The following is a 22,138-nucleotide window of genomic DNA, read 5'->3' as shown; positions in this document are numbered from 1 at the left end:
TCCACCAACTCCCTGCAATCTCCAACAGCAGAGCCGCTCCGAGACCTGCAGACAGGCAGGGGGACAAACGACGGGGAAATGCTGCCAATACGGGGAACAAAAGCTTGCTCACATTGCTGGAGTTACACGGGATGTAGCCTAGGAGTTTTGCTTTCATGGAAAAGAAAAAAAAAAGAATATTTAGAGTCTGGGATGGAGAGGACAGAACAGAATTATTATTCTTCATGAGGAAAACCAGGGAAAACTGGAGGACATCACCAAAGCAGAAGCGTTTTTATAGAGCCAACAAATTTCATTTAACAAAATGGTTGAAATTATGTGTTCTTTCTTCAATCTTCACGTCTTTAAAACTAGATCCCCAGTGAAATTCTCAGAGAAAAACCATGGGAGCTTCTTTTACTCCCTCTTGTTTCTTTTGCTTTATTTCTTCTTTTCTCTTTTCTGCTCTGTCTGGAATGGGCTAAGGAATGGCAGTGTCTGTTGACAAAGAGATTGATAAGGATCAGAATTGAAAGTCATTCTCAAAATTTATCTGTAGCCCAAATTGAATTTAGAGAAGTGTCCTTAACTACTGATAACTAATAATAAATAGCAGTTTTTAACCACTTACAATGTGCCAGGAACTATTCATAGCACTTTACCCACACTAACTCAATTGTACAATCTACTCCTAGGATGATATGGTATCCTAGGTGGGTACCATAATAATCAATGACATTTTAAACATGAGGAAATTGTAAAACAAGAAGTTGAAGTAACTGTCTCTGGGTCTCTCAGAGAGTAAGCCATGAAGTCCTGATTGAAAGCCAGTAAACCTGGCTTCAGAACCTGCTTGAACACCTCACTATGCTGCCTCTGAGAAGGACCATCAGCCCTTGGCCCAGTCGCCATGGTGACTCCCTTCCACGCATCCCTCTCCAATCACTGGGTAGACAGTCTGACTTCCTCTGGCTTTGGTTTTGTCTCTGGACACCACCTCTTAATCATTCCCCTCTGTTTCATTCGTTGAAGTCAGCTCTCAGGCAAATGTCACCGAGGCTCCAGGGACACCCACCCGACAGCCCCATTCTGGTGTCCAAGTCCTTGTGCTCTGGGAGGGGAAATGGAAACATTCAAGCGCCTCTCTGTGCTCCTTCAACCACCTAATTTTGCCTCTCATTTAACCCATTCTACCCTCTTTTCTTCATGATAATTTTTAACATCTATTTTCTGCACTGTATTTAGGTACTTGTCCATATTCATTCCACTGCCTTAAATCTACCTTATTACTCTCAAACCTTGGGTCAGTGTCTCCAGCACCATAATCTCCTCAAAAGTGGAAACTGTGGACATTCTGCATCTGTATTTCCCCCACAACATAGCAGAGATGTTGAGTGAATAAATAAATGAACAAATAAAACTACTATTGTCTTTCTTTACCTCTTATTCTTCTGATCCCAGAAAGTGGAAAATAATAATAATAATCTCATAGTTTAAACTTCTGGTAGCTAAGTAATGCTGGGATGAGTGTGGTGTGTGTATTATGAGGACATCAGGAACCTAAGATTATCACCCAAGTAAATGAGGCCCAGAGTTGGCTCCAGTCCTTATTTTCTGCTGAGACATCTCTCTTCATTATCTTTTAGTCTAGGAACTCTGACCTCAATGACCCAATTGGAGTAGATTGCTGCTTAAGGTTTTCAGAAGTAAAAGTGGCATCCTTGGTGGGGAGGGAAGCAAGACGGGAAGAGGAGGGTACTTGAAACAGAACTTTGGGACCAGTACAACTGCTTAGAGGCTCATGAAAACCAAAGAAAATGGAAAGAAAGAAGCATGTCATCTGAATTAAATTCCTGGAAGCCTCACGGGTTGTTTTTCTCTAGGTTTTCAGCACACAAGCTGGAAGTTAGAGGATGCTTCAATGTGCTCTCCAGCTCAGGCACTCTGTTCTGAGAGAATAAGAAGATAAACCTGTTCATCTCCCTCTGCCTTCCAATCAGTCCCTTACTTGATCTGCATTCAGCCTTCGTGTTATTCAGCATCCCCCCAGCAAGTTGTGGTTAAAAGAGCATAGGTTCTGAGGTTAAACAGTCTTCCATCCAAAGCTCTTTTCCATAATTTGTTTATTATGGGATCTTGGACATATGATTTAATTTTTCTGGTCTGTCATAAGATGAAACGAGGCATCATAGACAAGTAGTTAGCTCAGCTCTGGCTCATGTAGTACTGAGTAATGTTGGCCAGGTTCCCCACTTTTCTTCCAACCCCTCCAATTTTCTTCTTTGTTCTTTCCTTCTTCAGACTTTTTGTTCGTACGTCTTTACAATCTCCCCTTAATGGCTTACAACTATTTTTTCTAAATTCTTAAGTTTAATTCCAGCTCCAAGTTGAAAGAAAAAGGAAACAGAAAAGTCATAAAGGTATTCAGCTTGAAAATTATAAATGGAAAAGCACTGCAAATCAGCCATGGCCTGAAAGGAAATAAAATGTTATTGAGATTCTGTGAGTCTGGAGGCACCATCTGGGAGTAAAACTTGTGAAGAAGCAAATCAAATCAGTGTTTTCTTCATTCAGGAGACACTTTTGCCTCAGGGATCATAGCAGCCTTAAGCAATTTTGAGGGGTGGGCCCTGAAGCAGTGTGTATTAGAGAGGAGAGGGAACAAAACCTACTGTGCTGGAGCCCCTAATTAGACATGTGACTCCCACCAAATCAATTTGTCTCCCTCAGCCTTTGTTGCTTTGGCCAACCATCAAGCTTATGCAAGACTCCTACGAAAGAGCATAGCTAATTTCATAGCACTTGCTCTCCTGAATCTTATCACCATGAATATTCTGCAGGAAGGACTCCTGAGAATATATGCTATCAGGAAACTACCTTTTTACTTTTGCTGCACTCTAGTAACAGGAAAAAGAATTACAAGAAGACAAGATGTTAGGTAAGCAAGCTAATATAACATGTCCTTCAGGTTATAGTCTAAACTCAGGAACTACTCAGTTCAGTTTCCTATAACATCTCTGTTCGCAGTATGAGGAATGAGATATGCACAAATAACATATAAGGTAGATAAAGACTTATGCTTGAAGTAGGATGCATAACAAGGGAAGTTCCAAAGAAGAACAGCTCAGTCACTTCTAGGAGAGAAGTACCAGGAGGGAAAGCTTTATGGAGAAGGTAGTTTTTGAGTTAGAGTTTAAAGCCTCAACAGGATTTGTCAGGTGAAAATGGAAGGTAGAATAATCCAGCTGTGAGTACCACAAAGCCAAGCACAGATGGGAAAGGATAGGATGTATTTTTAAAAGAGTGAAGAATTCAACTGGGAAGGAGATAGAGAATATATAAGAAAATGATGAATGGAGGAATGGAAAAGGCCAGAGGAGGTGGGCAGGGAGGGTGCTGCATTTGAGATTAATAAATTTCAACAATGGAAAGCCATAGAGCTGCTGATGTGCAGAAGACAACCTAGTGTTCGCCTTCACATGGAGACTGATCTTCAGGGAAAAATATTTCCTCTCTCATATCCTTACACAGACTTTAAGTAATCTATGCTTTCCACTAAGATCCCACATTTATCCTCCCCATTTTATCATTGGATAGGTGAATGATTGATCTTAAAGTTGGAAGGGAACCCAGAGATTATCTAGTTCATGCTCCCACATTATTGATTTTAAAAGCTGAAGCCAGGCGCAGTGGCTCACACCTATAATTGTAACACTTTGGGAGGCTAGGCTGACAGATCATTTGAGCTCAGGAGTTCAAGAGCACCGTGGCCAACATGTCAAGACCCTGTTTCTACAAAAAACAAAAAAAATTAGCTGGGTGTGGTGGTATGCACTTGTTGTTCCAGTTACTCGGGAGGCTGAGGCAGGGGGATCGCTTGAGTGTGGGAGGTAAAGGCTGCAGTGAGCCATTCTTATGCCACTGCACTCCAGCCTGGGTGACAGAGTGAGACCCTGTCTCAAAAAAAAAAAAAAAAAGAAAAGAAAAGAAAAAAAAAAAAGAGAGATAGAGAGAAGAGAAGAGAAAAAAAAAACTGAGACATAGAGAGCTCTACAAGGACTTTCAGTCAATAGAGGCCACATCTCTTGAGTCATACTCTAGGGCTTTTTCTACCTCACCAGAATACATCTGATGATGAAATGACTTCTTCATTTTCCCTTTTTTTTCATTCCAGGGCTAGTTTTCTCATTAGCATTGTTAATGTACTTTGGAAACATGCCTGCTCTGCAATAGAGTAATGGCTTTGCTAAGCAGCAACTTCCTTTAAACCATTTTCCTTCTAAAGAACAAAAAGAATACTTTGGCTCTCCTCCAAAGATTCTTGGAATATTTAATCTAGTGCGCTATCCAGAAAATGATGTTAAGTCAGCATGATATGCATGCTAGGATAGAGAAGAGTAAAGAAGGGGTGACCAACTAATAAAACACTGATAATTGGGTGAAATCATCTTTTGTAGAAGTCTTTGAAAATAGACTAGGGAATGCCAACCTATGCTTCATTGAGGTAGGTCAGAAGTTAACTGACTCAAGGTCAAGAATATGAAAGTAAATGACATTGGTACTTTCAAGTCCAAAAGGATTTTTGTCTGATATGAGTTTTTATATTGGAACTAATTCAAGTCTTAAAACTAAAATTTATAGAATCTCAACATGATTAAATTCATTTATAACAGTTCATCATAGCAATTAAATAACATATTGTAAGAAATATGTGTATTAATTTCCAATAGCTGTACAATGTGTTACCACCAACTTAGTGGATTAAAACAATATCCATTTGTTATCTTACAGATATGAGCATGAAGTAACAAAGTGCTCAGTGTTTCTCAAGTCTAAGATCAAGGTGTCAGTTGGGCCACATTGTCCTATGGTGCTCAGGATCCTCCTCCAAGCTCACACTGTTTGACAGCAGAATTAAATTACTTATTGTCATAGGACTGAAGCCCCCACTTTCTTATTGGACCTTTCTTAGCTCTTTGGATCTGCCCTCAGATCCTAGTCACAAGACTTCCTCCATAGTGAGATTGCAACGTAGCTTTTGCATGTTTCCAGGCCCACAGGAAAGCTATTCATTTTCTCTTTTAAGGGCTCACCTGACTAGGTCAGACCCACCAAAGATAATCATTCATTTGATTAACTCAAAATCAACTGATCAGAGAATTTCATTACACCCATACATTCCCTTTCGCTTTGTAATGTAACATAATTATGGAAGTGATATTTCATCATATTTACAGGTCCCACTCACACTCACAGGTAGGGATTATGCAGAACATGTATCCCAGGTGGCAGAAATCTTTGGGACCATTTTAGAATTCTGCCTACCACAATTTGTATGTATCCTAGCCTTCCTTCTAGAGTATGAGCCTCTTCCGGACATGGATCAGAATTAAATTGTTAGTTGAATTAATGGGAAAAAAAACCTACTTGAAATTAGTTTCCCCAGACTTTTAAATGTCTCTAGTTTATATCTGCTTGTGTTGAGATACTTTGGCACTAATTATAATTAAGCATAGATTTCCATAAATAAATGGCAGTTTGTAACAAAGATTTGCCAATATAGCTGACACCTTTAATAAAATCAGTGTAATGACTAATTTCTTCACACAGCTAGATGATTTAGCACAAGTATTTATTGAATATCAACTTTGCATGCACTGAGCAATGGGCTAGATTACATGGGGAACCAAATAAAAGAATACCAGACATCATGTCTTTTCTCAAAGAGTTCACAACATAGTAAGGAAGAGAACTCTAAAGCACATAAAGTAAAATTTAACAACACAAGACACAACAGTTAATATTTATATCTAAATTGAGTGATACAGAAACACATGGCAGAAACTTCCAGAGGTAGATCAAAGTCGGCTGAAGTAAGAAAAAGTTATAAAATTATATCCATTGTTAAAAACTAAGCAGGAGAAATTAGACTTGATATGTTAGAAAAGAGAGCTGTTGAAGGTTTCAATCTGTGACATAAAAAATGAAAGCTGTACATAAGGAAAGTGAGTGTGAAGAGGATTTTGTAGGGTGGATTGGAGCAGAAGAGGTTTAGAAATTGGGGAGATCACTTAGAAAACTAATGAAGTAATCCAGATATGAAGGGATGAGGACCTGGACCATGTGGTAGTATCAGGACCAGAGGGAAGATTCAATAAGCTATGCTTTGAAAATATAACAGCATTTGGTCTAGGATTTTACCTGATATGGGGGATAAGACAGAGTTGAAACGATAGTTTTAAATTTAGGTGGTCGTGGCAGAGATTGATGGCTATACGTCAACACCCATTTCTGTTTTTTATTTTATTTTATTTTTTTCCTGGACAAAGTGATAGACCATATTTCCCAGCTTCCCTTGAGATATGTGTGACCATGACACTGAGATCCAGCCAGCATAAGACAGCAGAGATTATGCAGCACTTCAAGATCTGAACTACAGAATCTCCTGCATGCAATCCTCCATGGAGAGGGAGGGCCACCCTACAGACTTCTCTCACCCTGTACTGTGTATTCAATCGAGTCTGAACCATTATACATTTTTGTCTGTTTATTTTAGAATTAAACCACTTTACCATTGACTTGGAATGTTAGCACCACTAACAGAAGAAGAGCTGGGAAGAAGATGTTCATTTGGGGTTTTAGAGAATACTAAGAGTGGAAAGTCTTTTAGGCAGCCAGTAGTACACAGCAAAATCAAAGCCTAAGAGAAAGGACTCAACAGTAAATAGAGATTTGTTATTTGCAAATTAAAGTTTGTTGACATTACAGAATAGGAGAATTCTCAGATGAAGAAAGTGTAGGAAAATGAGTGGAGTACCGTGTCTTAAATATATATTCACATTCTCATATCATACATAAAAGGGTGAAAATGTAAGAATAAATATGTCAACTTAAGAGGAGGAAATATCACCATCTAAACAACACTGTTTTCAACTTCATGAACACAGTATGTCTTTCCATTTACCTAAATTTAGTTTAATTTTGCTGAACAATGTTTCATAGTTCTTGATATACATGTTTTGTACTTCCTTGTTAAATTTATCTGTAAGTGTTTTGTTATTTTTGATGCTATTACAAATTTTAAAAAGTATTTCCTGGTATTAATTTTCATAGTTATGAAAAATAATTCAAAATCAAAAACATTATTTGCCTGTATGAATATGTTCAGTTCTTGTGTTTATTACTGCTCTTTTATGTTTTGTCTTCTAAACCATTTGCAGTAAAACAACCAGGATCCTTCACTGCATGAAGAGAATAATTGTTAATGATTTTAAGCTAACTTCCATTATGTTTATGTTAAATGTCATATTCATACATTGATTTATGAAGTAGTTAAGATAACTAGTCATTGTTTTTCCTGTAAAGAGTCTGTTCCGATAACATTTATTTTGTGTTGCCTATATTCAAGTCTCACATTTTGATACATCAAAGTGTTAAAATATATATATATATATATATATATATATATATATTCACATGAAGGAGTGGAAAAAGGGAGAAGAGCTAATAAAGAATTGAGAAAGGAGGGTTTGAGATACAGGAAAGCAACAAGGATAGCTTAGACGTAAAACCTTTTTGTTTTTGATGCATCTTCCACTGACCAACAACAGAGTAAGTCCAGATAAGCGCTCCATCATTAACCAGACATGCAGCATGAACCAGCCACCACTGATATATTGCCTAACTCTTTCATATTCATTTAACACCCATTAACACTCAAATGAAGTTATCTAAAACAATGAATTGGCCAGAAAACAGATATCATTAGGGAAAAAGAAAAAGCATGAGGTCGAGTTTATGTTAACATCATCACACCTGTCTTGACTAAATATTGATTTACACACATTTGAATATTTGTTTTACTTTGCCATCAGCATATCTTAACATTTAACAACAACAACAAAAAAACATATTATCACAGTTGTCTATGTGAATTCCAACAATGTTTTGGTTGATGTTTTTCCATGAAATTGTTCAAGGTATATGGCTTCTATTAGCATTATATGGGCACAGACTCAGAGTCAGTACCATAGACCAAAATAAATATCTAAAACCTAATTTTGACCTTGCAGTTTGTTTTATAGCAATCATTTTATGAAAGGAGTAATATATTTTGGTTTGTTCACAGCTTAAAAGTAAAACCCTGGCTAGGCATCATGGCTTACGTCTGTAATCCCAGCACTTTGGGCGGCCAAGGCAGAAGATCACTTGAGCCCAGGAGTTCAAAATCAGCCTAGGCAACATAGCAAGATCCCTTGCTCTACAAAAATTTTAAAAAATTACCCAGGCATGGTGGCACATACACGTAGTCCTAGCTATTTAGGAAGCTGAGGTGGGAAAATTGCCTGAGCCCAGGAGTTTGAGGTTACAGTGAGTTATGGTCATAGCACTGCATTTCAGCCTGGGCAACAGAGCAAGTCCTAGTCTCTAAAAAACAAAACAAACAGAAAAAGTAAAAACCTAATAATGGGTGGAATTTAATTCTCAGTTTAGGAAACAAATATAAGTTATTTTGTTGTTGATAATAATTACATTTGGGGGTAATCATTAAAGGCAAAACGAAAAAAGTTCAAAGCAACAAAACTATATTTAAATTAAATGTCAATGCAAAACTGTATTTAAATTAAATGTCAATGGCACAGAAATGTCAAAAAAAGAATAATTATTGGGCCTGGTGGCTCATGCCTGTAATCCCAGCACTTTGGGAGGCTGAGGCAGGTGGATCACCTGAGGTTAAGAGTTTGAGATCAGCCTGGACAACATGATGAAACCCCGTCTCTACCAAAAATACAAAAAAATTAGTCTGACGTGGTGGCAGGCGCCTGTAATCCCAGCTACTTGGGAGGCTGAGGCAGGAGAATCACTTGAACCTGGGAGATGGACATTGCAGTGAAATGAGATTGTGCCACTGCACTCCAGCTTGGGCAACAAGAGTGAAACTCCATCTCAAAAAAAAAAAAAGAATAATTTCAGGTGGAAGGTAAAGAATATGATCATTTATATGTTAAATAGCATTAAGATATTTTATTAATAATCTAGAAAGTATCAGGCAGAGGTAGGCAAGTATTTAAAGAAGAAACCCTCAGGCAGAGAGGAAAATGCCCATTGGTCAACCAGTCCACAAAGGGAGTGAACACAGCCTTTCAGACACTAGACCATACAGATCCTCACCCATTCTCCACTGAGACAATGTGTTCCCCGCATGGTGACTGGCATCACGTTTCACTTAGCTGGATGGGGAATAAAACTTCAAAAAGACATGGCTTATTTAAGGCCACATCTCCATGAAACCAAAGCAATGGATCATTGCAATCAATCTAGTCAAAAGAATCTGTCAAGTTGAGAAAACAAGCCAGATGAATTGTTTAACAATGCTGACAAAACTAGTGTATTACATGAGAGTTATTTGAGATGTTCACTCTCCCTTGGTAATTTTTTTTTTTTTTTTGCAATGAGTAACAACAGAGATCCCTAACATATAAGAAGACTTCACTTATTCTTTTTATCATGCAAAGCACCACTTTTCCTTTCTCTTCCTTTTTATACAGTATAACTTTCCCCCAACTTTCAGATAGAAAAAATAACAATAATGGAAATGACTCAATGATCTTTTTAATTTCCTAGGCTCTTTTAACCTCTGTAGACCCCACTTTAATGCAAATCAAACTTGGGCGGACTGTACGTTACCTACTGAAAAATAGTTTCAATTAGAAATTTAATTACACTGTCTTGAGGAAATGGAAACGATAGTTTCTTTGAATTTTATACATTATGGAAACCTCCAAAGTACTATAAATCTGCTAATTGATTTCTGTACCTGTTATGTTTGATTAGGTGTATTTTATTGTCTTCTTGGTTTTAATTAACCCTGGGCTTGTCAAAATGCTTCCAATGACAAAGGATATATGATGAAGTGTGATAAACTCTATTAACAGAGGCTGACTTTTGTCAGTAATTGCTCTCCTGCACAGGAGTTATTAGAAATTAGCACACAGGAAAAAAAAGAAATGGTACTTTTGGTAACAACTTTTATTGGCAGCCATAAATCTGTGGATTGCCCCCTATGTCCTAGTGATAAGCAAATGTGAGTGACCATAGGGTCCTATAGAAAATCAATCACTCACTAGATGTCATATAAATATTAAGAGTGACAAAACAGCAAGAGTTATGAAGTCTGAGTGATAAGAGCAAAAATCATACCACCACCACTAATTGTTCGAATCAAAGAACTAGATCCAAAGAATGAACATAAATGTTAAAACAAAGCTACTAGAGTTGAGGCTGACCCAAAGCAGTTAATCAGTGTTTATGCAATTGATGGAAGAATGAATTAATCAGCCAATCAAGGAATTTTTCCAGATAATTAGCATTGTCTGTTATTCTAAAATCATTTTGAACATAACTTTCTACCATGCTGATCAATGCAGATCTTTCTGTTGAAAAAGAAAAGAGAAACATTTATATTCCACTAGTTACTGCTTTAGAAATGGAAAAGAGGGGAAGAAGTTGATTTATTTGTTCAAACATAACATTAACTTTCGTTTTCCTTAAGGTCTAACATGGTAGTTCAATACCTGCAACATTTTTCTAGGCTTTTAATTCAGAAGATACTGGCAGAAGAACTCCTCCAGAAAGGTATCATAGGAAAATTCTATTCAAGACTGGTATCATGGCAGAACCCTGAACATCTAGATGTGTGACATAATTTATTGTAATCAGAGGACTTTTCCCTATCAGGTTAGACAAATACCCATGATGCGTAGAACTTAGAAGGAAGCTCTGGGTAGTGGGGACCATGGTGTTGCTAATAATCTGAAGGGAGCAATCATAGTTAGGAATATGGCAGCCAGACTGAAGGAAGAATCTAGGGAGGAGTGCCAAAACTTATTTGTGGGCATGGACATAGAAGAGTGAATTTTCCGGATGGGTGCGTGAGAGGAAAGGGAATAGAGAAGCTAAGATTAGAAAGGTAAGAGGAGAGGCCTGGCACAGTGGCTCATGCCTGTACTCCCTGCACCTTGGGAGGCCGAGGTGGGTGGATCACCTGAGGTCAGGAGTTTAAGACCACCCTGGCCAACATGGTGAAACCCTGTCTCTATTAAAAATACAAAAATTAGCCAGGTGTGGTAGTATGCTCCTGTAATCCCAGCTATTTGAGAGGCTGAGGCAGGAGAATCACTTGAAACAAGAAGGCAGGGGTTGCAGTGAGCTGAGATCATGCCACTGCACTCCAGCCTGGACAACAAGAGCAAAACTCCGTCTCAAAAAAAAAAAAAAAGAGGAGAAAGTCCTTCCATGCCAGGCTGAAGAGTATGGAATTTGTCAGTAGTAGAGAGGCATCTGGTATGATCCTGACTACTTGTTATGCACTACAGTGTGCTCCACATGCCAAATTAAGAGTGGCTTTGCCCTGAGAATCCTTCTAAACTGAGGTAGGTTGTCTTGTAGAGAGAATCTACAAGAGAAAGAGCAGAACAAACATGAGCAAGTGGTGTTGGTAAGGTTGACTGGTCTCCCCAGCTCCCCAGAAGCTGCAGAAGTGTCTGGCATCTAAGTTTAAAAAGCATCAGCCCTTGAAGGTAAGATTATTGAGAGATGACCTGTTGGCCATTATACCACTGGCCCACAAGGACAGACATTACTATTTCTGCTTCATCACTGACACTGATTCCATGGACAGTACATGGCAGGTGAACCTGAGCCCCAAGAGCTAATGCAGCAATGAGCTGAGAAAGGAACAAAACATTGTGTCTAAAGAGTAGAAGAACAAGCCAAGCACCTCACTCAGATGGCTCCCTAATAAAGAACTCCCGAGGAGATAGATGGCAATCTGAACCAAATAATGATGATCATTATTACACTGTGAGCCCATGAGGAAAATAAATTACAGCACAAACACTTTCTTGAAGTTGAAATATATGTTTTGAATTTTGAAATTCAGTAGATGCAACCCAAGAATTCTATATCCAGTCAAGATGGCAATCACCTACCTACCAGGATAAGAGGAAGATATAGAAGAATTTAGAAAATATGTCACTCATATACCCCATCTGAAAAAAAAAATTAATAAAAAGGACTTTAAACAACTTTTGAATCCCAATAAAGAACTTAAATTAGGGGAAAATAAAAAGGAGAGGAAAGAGAAGTGAGAAAGGCACCTTGCAATATATGTAATTGAATGTAAAGGAATAATGACAGAGTGATGGATAATGAGCAGCATCACTGTTCAGATACAATTCTTAGAACAGAAAGCAGATGCTGTAATGTAAAACCTAAAGATAGCTACCTCAGCCATACCTAGAGGTTGTAAAGGTGGGAGAAGCATGAAAGAGTTATAAAGATGTTATATTGTAGGGAAAAAGGGGAAAGGAAAATATAACCTAAAGATCTCATTGTATTGGGGTAGGGAAATCAGTGGATGAAGAGAGTGTCTTGGAAGGAGGAAATAATTGGCATTTTGTTTTCCAAGAATAGTACATAAACATACTCAACAAATGATTGTAGGGATTTATGAAATACTTGTTTAAGGAATAAATTGCAGGTGTTGAGAAACAGAAAAACACCATAAGTTGAATAGAAAATGGTTTTAGAATTTCCAAACAAGAGAAAAAGTGAATAAATAGTGACAATTCAACTAGCATAAAAAATGTGAAACCCTAAATTAAATATAAAGTAGAATGGAAACACTAAAATTAAGTATATGCATTGTTTTCATTAAATGTGAATATGCCAAAGTCCCTTATTAAAATACAGATTGAGTCTTTCTTGGTTAAGAAAAGACCAGATATATGTATTTTATGACTTTGTTACTCGAAGTGTGTGGAACTAGCAACACTCGCATCCCCTGAAGCCTGCTAGAAATGCAAAATCCCAGGTCCCACCCCAGACCCACTGAACAGAAACTTAATAAATACAGGTCAGTCTTGTGCGTGTTAAAGGCTAGGAAGCGTTCATTTTATGAGACATTTAAAACGATTTATAAAAGAACATTGAAAATAGAGCAGGGAGCAAAGAGGTACCAGACAAACACAAACAAACAAAAAAGTTAGTGTGAATACTAATACCAGACAGGTAGTGTTTAAAGCTAATTGATAGATCAAAGAAAGACATTGTGTGTTGATTTTTAAAAGCCCAATTTAGATTGGGCCCAGTGGCTCATGTCTGTAATCCCAACACTTTGGGAAGCTGAGGTGGAAGAATTGCTTGAGTGCAGGAGTTTGTGGCCAACCTAGGCAACATGAGGAGGTCCCGTCTCTACAAAACCATATTAAAAAAAAAAAAAAATTAGGCTGGGAGCAGAGGCTCATGCCTGTAATCCCAGCACTTTGGGAGGCCAAGGTGGGAGGACTGCTTGAGCCCAGAGTTTGAGACCAGCCTGGCCAACATAGCAAAACCCCATCTCTACAAAAAATACAAAATCAGCAGGGTGTAGTCCCGGCTACTTGAGAGGTTGAGGCAGGAGGATCACTTTAATTCAGGACGTTAAGACTGCAATGAGTTGTGATTGTGGCACTTCATTGCAGCCTGGGTGACAAAGTGAGACCCTGCCTCAAAAACAACAACAACAAAAATTTGCTGGGCATGGTGGTGCATATCTGTAGTATTAGCTACTCTCAAGGCTGAGGTGAAAGGATTGCTTGAGCCCAAGGATTCGAGGTTACGGTGAGCTATGATCATGCCACTACACTCCAGCCTGGGCTACAGAGTGAGACCCTGTATATATAAAAAAAAAAAAAAAAAAAAAAGCCCAATTTATTATTTTTTATTTGACCTCAGGTTCACAAAAATAGATTATTCATAATCCCTCATTCATGATACTTTCTCATCATTGATCCATTCACAGCCTACTTTTATTTAGTTAGCTGGATATTTAATGTAGTTTTTTCATTACATCATAAACACCTGAGATACTCTACTCCAAACAATCAGAAGAGCAACAATAACCTATATCTAACCATACTCTCCCTCTCCTATTCTACCCCACTCCCTTCCACCACCTGAGTCGAACACACACTTGTTTTCCTTTTTTATATAATTCCCTTCCATCTATATGTTCTCAAATCTCTCTCTCTCACACACACACACACACACAATTCTTAACGTTATACAAAGGAATTTCACGTGTAAAATCTTTGGAGATTTACTTTTTATTAATAGCTTATTAATAAGATTCATCCATCTTGTTGTATGTTACTGTAGCTCATTTTTATTATAATACAACATTCCACTGAGCCATAGTTATCCTCCCATTCTCTCATTGATGAAATTTAGGGATTTTACAGGATTTTAACTTTGTTAACGAGTGCTGTAATGAGTATTCTCATACATGCCTCTTGCTGTAGATATGGAGTGTTTCTTAGGTATATATCTAAGCATATAGGATAGGTGACTATTTAACATTAGAAAATGATATCTGACTTGTTTTCAAAGTGTAGAGCACTGTATAAAGATTCTCTCTGTCCACATTCTGTCTACATTGAATATTGTAGACTTTAAAAAAAATTTGTATATCAAATGGGTATAAAATGGTGGGTCATTATTTTCATGGTTTGGACACACCTAATGCTAATGATGGTAAATATTTCCCGATATTTGTATTGGCTTTATGAGACCCTTTTCTGTAAAGTGCCTGTTCATAACTTATATCTGTTTTTCTATTGGTTGTTTGCATCAAAGGCACATAATCAAACAGATATGGTGAACAACAGTATGTAAGAGCATGGAGACAGCATGCTATAATCAACAAATTAAGTTTCATAAACACTCATATATGTATGTGTGCGTGTGTATATATGTACATGTGTGTATGCAAGTATATGTGTGTGCATGAAGAAAAGGAGAATTTTACCTCTTTAAAAAATAAATATAAATTTGTTGTATATGACCATGGAATATTTACAGAAATCTCCCATGTGACTGTCATAAAACAAATTTTAACAATTCTTAAAGGAAAGATTTTATAGAGTGCAGTCATTTTAATAAAATTACAAATAAAGAAAAGATGGCATAAAATCTCAGCTGATTAGAAATTAAGAAAAGTATCCTTATAAAGCCATTGATTCAAAATTGAAATTATAATCTCCAGAAGGCAATTAAGAGTGTGCTTTATATTTTAACCTATAGAAAATGTCTAAACTTCTACTCAGAGAAAAATTTTTAGTAAATTTTACTTAAATATTTAAGGTTTAGTAAAAATAAAAATGTCTATCTTAAAAAATAGATAATAAAAACAAAGGAGCTTAGTACTCAATTTAAGAACATTATAAAGGAACAAAAGGATTTTTTAAAAAGTAGTAGAGGAGAATGAATAAATACGTGTCACAATTAGTCAAAACCAAAAATGTTGGAAAAGATTAATAACTCCAAAAACTGTTCATTTCAAAGAAGTATTAAATAGACTCTTTACAATTCTGTTTCAAGAGTAAAGTGAGAGAGAGAGAGTAAAAGTATAAAAACAAAAGGAAAAGGAAACATAATTATAGATGAGGAAGAAATTCTGAAAATTAGAAAATAATACAACATGCAACTCTGTAGGGCCATATTTGAAAACCTAGAGACATACAATTTACTGATAAGATATAAATTAATAAAAATGACCTGAGAAGAAACAGAGAATTTAAACAGGCCTGCACTATATAGAAAAGTTTGGAAAATAGTAAAAGTTGCATTATTTACCTTCAACATAATTTAAACAATATTGAAGGTAAATAACACAGCTTTAACAATAGCATAAACATAGAAAAACACAATAAATAATAAAGAAATAATGAAAAACATAGAAAGTTCTATAATTAATTGTATGGAGAAAGCACAACTTTAATACTAAAATCTGAAAACGTTACAGAAATGAAGATCTGACTATGTCGTGGAAACTTTTAATTTTATGAGGAAAAAAAATGAGCATCTAGTCAGACAAAAAAGAAAAGAAACAAACAAACATCAATAATTACAAATAAGTAAATAAAAGCCAACAAACACATAAACTGTTGACTACAAAGGGTAAGAAATATCTATGGACTCAGATTTCTCCTTTTAACATTAACTACTAGAAGATAATAGATCAGTAACCATTGAGTACAAAGAAAATCACTGTAACTCAAGAATTCCATATTCAGTGGAGTTGTAATTCAAATATTAAGAAAAAGATATTCACAGACATAAAAAGACTAATACCAATTCTGAAAGTGTTTACTTTAATTCATGTGCTACTACTTGATAAATGAATCAGTATAAAATAATAAAAATGAAAAAGCTGGAAGCATACACCAATCTAAATAATTATTGAAGATATGTCTCAAAAAACGAATGAAAAGAGAAATTTTCTCATACAATAAAAAATCCAGGAGATAGAGAGAAAAGAAAAAGATGTCCATTTCACTTTTTATATGATGATGTTTCAATTTTAACTACTATAGATGATGTAACATTTAAGTCCCAAAGGCTTAGTCCTTAGACTTTTTTTCTTTTTGATCTATACTCACTTATTTGATTATCTCATCCAGTCCCTAGTTTAAACCGTATCAGTAGGCTGTTGACTTCCAAATTTATATCTCTAGAACTGACATCTCTGACTTTAAACTTACAGATTTTTATCCATATCTTCATTTGGGTTTCTTAAAGGCATTTCAAATTTAGTATGATCAAACCAAACTTAGGTTTCCTCATCCACAGTCTAAGCTCTCAGTCTTCTACGCACAATCCATTAGCAAATCCTGGTGTCTTTACATTTAATATATCCAGAATTTCACCATCTCTCATCACCTGTGCCATTAACACTGTAGTCTACTTTGTTTACCTAGATTGTTATAAGACAGTCCTAGAAAGTTTCCTCCTCCAACAGATGCTCCCCACACAAAAGCTAGTACCCTTCCTAAAATATGCATTATATTCCTGCTCTGCTCAGTGTCTTCACGTATCCTTTGGAGTTAATCCAAAGCCCTTTGTATCCCTGCATAACCCAGTGCCCTTCTCCACCTTCTCTGACCTCAAGTCCGACCATTCTCCCTGTTTGTTCTCTTGCTATAACTGCACTCAGATCTCTACACATGTTCCCACCACAGGCACTTTGTCATTTCTCTTTCCTCTATCAGGAACGCTCTTTCCCGTAGACAACAAGCACAGCTTATTTATCTTTGGCTCTTCACTCACAAGTCACCTTATGGGAGAGTCCTCTCTGACAACCTTTCTAAATTAAAGCTCAGCCTTCATTCCATATCTTCTTATCCTGATCTATTTTTTTTGTCTTCACAACACTCATTACTAATATATTATTTACTTTTGAATATTTATTGGCTGAATATTGCTAAAGGTAAACTATCTGGGCTTAGAAACTGCTGAATTCTCAGTGCCTAGAAGAATGCCTTGAACAGTGCCTAGCACATAGCAGCACCCAATAAATATTTATTAAGTGAGTAAATAGGGTAATTACCAGCAACACACACACACACACACACACACAAACACACACAGCTCCATTCCTAAGAGCATTATTGACTGAATACTAATTCTGCAAGATAATTAGGAAGAGAGATGTCAAATAAGCTTTGGAAATATAGGATTAAGTAAAATTACTTGGATTCTTGATTCATTCAATACATATTTATGAAGTGTCTACCATTTGTCTAAAACAGGCAGATACGGTGACTATTGGAAACAAGACAGACAAGTTCCTACTTTTATGGAGTTTATATTCCAGCTACAAAAACAGCCGTAAATCAAATTATTACACATGTAACTATGCAATTGTCATCGTAACCAGTGCTACAGAAGAAAAGCACAGGATGCTCTAAGAGTTTAGAATGTAGACCTGATCTACATTCTAGGTTTCTGTAATGATATTATATTTAATTTGTTAACCAGAAGAATTATGAGAGATTATCCAGGTGTGTGGAGATACAGAAAAGAGCTCTGGCAGAAAGAACCATTTGTGTGAAGTCCTGAAGCTGGAAGGAACTTGGTACATTCACTGAACTAATCAAGTCAGAGTGTCATGAGGTTAGTAGGGGTCAGAGTGCAAGGAGTTCATGAGCTGTGTTAAGAATTTGGAATTTGGTATAAAAGCAAGGGGAAATCACTGAGTAGTTTTAAGCAGGACTTCTCATAGTCCTTAAAATACGAGTATGAATTGTAAATCTCTAAGAAGCATTTTCTCATTTTATTTAATGACAGAAACTACTTTTTGTAGAACCTCTTGATGGTACTATTACCCTGTAATATATTCATATTCTGGAAAATATACAACAGAAAAGTGAAAATTATCAGGGAAAACATATTTTAAGTAGAAAAACAATAAGAAAGCATAAAAAGTAACATATATGAGACTTTACAGCTCAATTGGATCCATGAATATGTAAAGATTCCACTGTCCTCTTACAAGGCAAAATCCACATTTAGTTCCAAAGTCCAAATTCAATTTTGTGCTGTCAATAAAGATTAATATAATATGGCTACCATGAGACTAAAGCTTTCCACTTCCAATTATTTACCCAAGAGGAATGAGAACGTACTTCCACACAAAAACTTAAACACAAAAGTTCATAGAATCTTTATTTACAATACTAAAAACTGGAAGTAATCCAAATATTCATTAAGAAATGACTGGGCCGGGCGCGGTGGCTCAAGCCTGTAATCCCAGCACTTTGGGAGGCCAAGACGGGCGGATCACGAGGTCAGGAGATCGAGACCATCCTGGCTAACACGGTGAAACCCCGTCTCTACTAAAAAATACAAAAAACTAGCCGGGCGAGGTGGCGGGCGCCTGTAGTCCCAGCTACTCGGGAGGCTGAGGCAGGAGAATGGCGTGAACCCAGGAGGCGGAGCTTGCAGTGAGCTGAGATCCAGCCACTGTACTCCAGCCCGGGCGACGGAGTGAGACTCCGTCTCAAAAAAAAAAAAAAAAAAGGTGACTGAATAAACAAACTGTGGTATATCCCATACAATAAATGTTACATAGCAGTAAATAGGAATGCTCTGTCTTTGTGCCACTGCACACTTGGCACATCATGCAGCATCCAGAACATAACAGATGATCAGTAAATACAGAAATAATTTAATTAACACAAATAATACATTTGTTTTAATGGACATATAGAACTTTGTATATAACCTAAGGCAAATATATATTCATGCAGTTGACCACAAAGAAAATGGACTCGAAAACTCTCTTAAGAACAATGCAATTAAGCCAAAAAAGAACAAAAGACAATGACAAAGTTGTAACAACTTGACAAAAAAATGTAAACACTGATTTGAAGGAGAAATAAAAGACAAAAAAAGGATGAGCAAAAATATGCAAATTCAGAAATGAAAAAATGTTATAATTACAAATACAGTTAAAACTAAAAGAATTAAGAAAATTTAAATATATAGTGTAACAATTAATTTGAAAAATATAGATGAAATAGACATTTCCAGGAAAATTTAAATTATCAAAATTGATTCCAGATCAGTCAGAAAATTTGAAAAGACCAATAATAGAGGATATTGGAAACATCAAAGAATTATATTAGAAAAGGAAAAAGCAAGCACAAACAGAAATTATACACCAATATCATTTATGAATTTAGATACAAAAAATCCAAATAATGCATTAGCAAAGAGTCATACGAGACATTTAAAAAAATTAATCATGATGAGGTACAGTTTATTCCAGAAAGGCTACGTCGAATCAAAAATAGCAATAAATATTACTTATGTATTTTTATTAAATATTTAACCTAAGTAAAGCTACTGTTCAGTAGATTTTTACCTTTAATCTATTTATATTACTTAAAAGAGAAAAAAATTGAACAATCATAAAATATATATTTAATAAAAATAAACAATTCATAAAATTCTACGTAAAATAGTAATAGAACAAAAATGCCTAAAAACAATAAAGAGTTTGAAATAAAAATCAGTAGCATACAAAATTACATGTGGAAGTAGTGACTATATTTACTTGAAGATGGAAACTGGAGAAATGCCTGCTGTCATCACTAGTTAAACAGAATTCTAGAGTTTATGGCTAATTAAATAAAACCAACAAAAGACATACATGAATATGCATATGCATACACATATTTAATCAAAGAGATTCAATCAAAACTTAAAACAACTGGCCAGGCACGGTGGCTCACGCCTGGAATCCCAGCACTTTGGGAGGCCAAGTAGGGTGGATCATCTGAGGTCGGGAGTTCGAGACCAGCCTGGCCAACATGGTGAGATCATATCTCTACTGAAAATATGAAAATTAGTTGGGCATGGAGGCACATGCCTGTAATCCCAGCTACTCAGGAGGCTGAGGCAGGAGAATCACTTGAACCTGGGAGGCTGAGGTTGCAGTGAGCCGAGATCATGCCACTGTACTCCAGCCTGGGTGGCAGAAAAAAAAAAAAAAAAGCAAAAAACAAAACTTAAAACAACTGTTAGAATTATTAAAAAGTTAAGAAAGTGGCTGGATACAAGATTAATATTAAACAGCTTTCTTTGATATTAACAAATCAGATAGAAGCTAAATTGAAAGGAATATCCGATTCATACACATCAACTGAATATGTATATAGTAACCAGAAATAAATAAATGTAAGAAAATGTGTGGGACTAACGAAGAACAGAATACAAGATCTTTTGTAATATTTTTATAATTCTAATATTTTTGCTCTTATTTTGGCATTTATTTTTATGCAGGCTATGAGACAGGAATCTAGCTTTTCTCCCCCTCAAAATAGGTAAATGGCCTCTGGTATTCATGCTATTTATTCCCTAACATTTGAAAAATTAGATTTATCAAGCAATAAATTCACATACATCTGGATACTTGGATATTTTTAAGCTACTTATGCTATGCTACTTACCTATCTGCATGTTACTGAGCCAATATTAATTTTTAGAGAAAAATATTTGCTAGAAAATTTTAATCTACTAAAATAGTGGTTGATAACCTCTACTGTAAAACATAAATGAAAAATTATTGGGATACTATTAAACAGATTTCAGAATTTTGAAGCCAGGTGGTCTTCTTTTGTTTGAGAAATCCTGTGTGTATGAGTCTAAGAAAGTGGATTCCTCACTGTCAGCATGTCCCCCCGACCCACTGCCTACCTTGCTTTTGAAACTGTTATTAAATAATAATGAGAAACTGATCTTAACAGGAAGTTTCATCTTCTATGTTCACTGACCTAGTTTGGAGCTCAGCAAGTTGTTGCTCAGCTTTTAAAAACACTGGTGACTCTCTCTAGAGGGTTTTAAAATACTAGTGCCAGGTGCTGCACATTCCTGCAAAGGCACGGCTCAGCATTTCCAGACGATTTCAACTCTTCCCTTGGCTGAAGCTAGCAGTTCTGTCAGTCTGTCCCCAAGGCAGCTAGGGGTCCCGCCAGGAAAGAAAAGAGTCTTGCTTATTTAATTTTGATTTGCTTTAGAAAGCACATACACACAAATTTTAGTAAGCATCTATGAGACCCCATTTGTTAACCTAGTAGCTATTTCATTGTGCAAAAATATATGGGCATCATCCTTCCTGTTTCCAAGGAGATATAACTGTACCCAGAAACAGAACACATGCAGATTGGAAAGACTTCCTTTTATGAATCTAATCAGAACTTTTTTTATTACTCCATAGAATTCCTATTATTTCATAGAAGGAGCAGGTAGAATCTGGCATTCAGAAAAGTGACAAAGTTAAAAACTGGGCCAATTTACAGTGAATTTTAAGACAGGATAATGCAGACTTTCAAATCTAAAACTCTAAAATGAGTCACTAGTTCAATGTATTATTATGTAAACTTAATTTCCTCTTAAGCACAACTTTGGATCTTATTTTCAAAGTGACTAATATACAAGAAAGGTCATGAAAGTTGTACATGGACCTTGACTTCAGTAACTAAATTTAGTTTTTTTCCACAACTATTTTTCAAGAAATAGTTGGGCTGATCACCAACAACTTCTGTATTTTTGGCCAGATTCCAGTAATGAAGAATAGGATTGGACAGTGCTGTGAATAATTTTCTACCCAGGTTATCCAGGATCTTATCATTTGGGGGGATGATGGAACCCAGTGATAGCTGTTTTCAATCATGATTATTAATCATGAATCATTGCTATCTACTTGTGGAAAACATAAATCGACAAAGTAAGATGATCTAATGTAATTGGCCTGTTTATTTTATAACATCTAATT

The 22,138-nt window shown here is 36.2% G+C and overlaps 1 long non-coding RNA gene and 1 pseudogene across 1 annotated transcript; both read right to left on the bottom strand.

The window, feature by feature from the left end:
- Positions 1 to 256: 256 nt before the first annotated feature.
- On the bottom strand, positions 257 to 21,439 carry LOC117074422. Its single transcript, XR_004433581.1, has 2 exons — positions 21,138 to 21,439; positions 257 to 477 (listed from the first exon to the last, which is right to left on the bottom strand). It is a non-coding gene; the product is annotated as an uncharacterized LOC117074422 (long non-coding RNA).
- Positions 13,745 to 13,815, bottom strand: LOC117077036 (annotated as a pseudogene).
- Positions 21,440 to 22,138: the final 699 nt, after the last annotated feature.

This window comes from Trachypithecus francoisi, unplaced genomic scaffold (genome assembly GCF_009764315.1).
Source record: "Trachypithecus francoisi isolate TF-2019V2 unplaced genomic scaffold, Tfra_2.0 Lachesis_group5, whole genome shotgun sequence".
Classification (NCBI taxonomy): domain Eukaryota; kingdom Metazoa; phylum Chordata; class Mammalia; order Primates; family Cercopithecidae; genus Trachypithecus; species Trachypithecus francoisi.
This window is presented reverse-complemented; position numbering and strand designations above follow the sequence as displayed.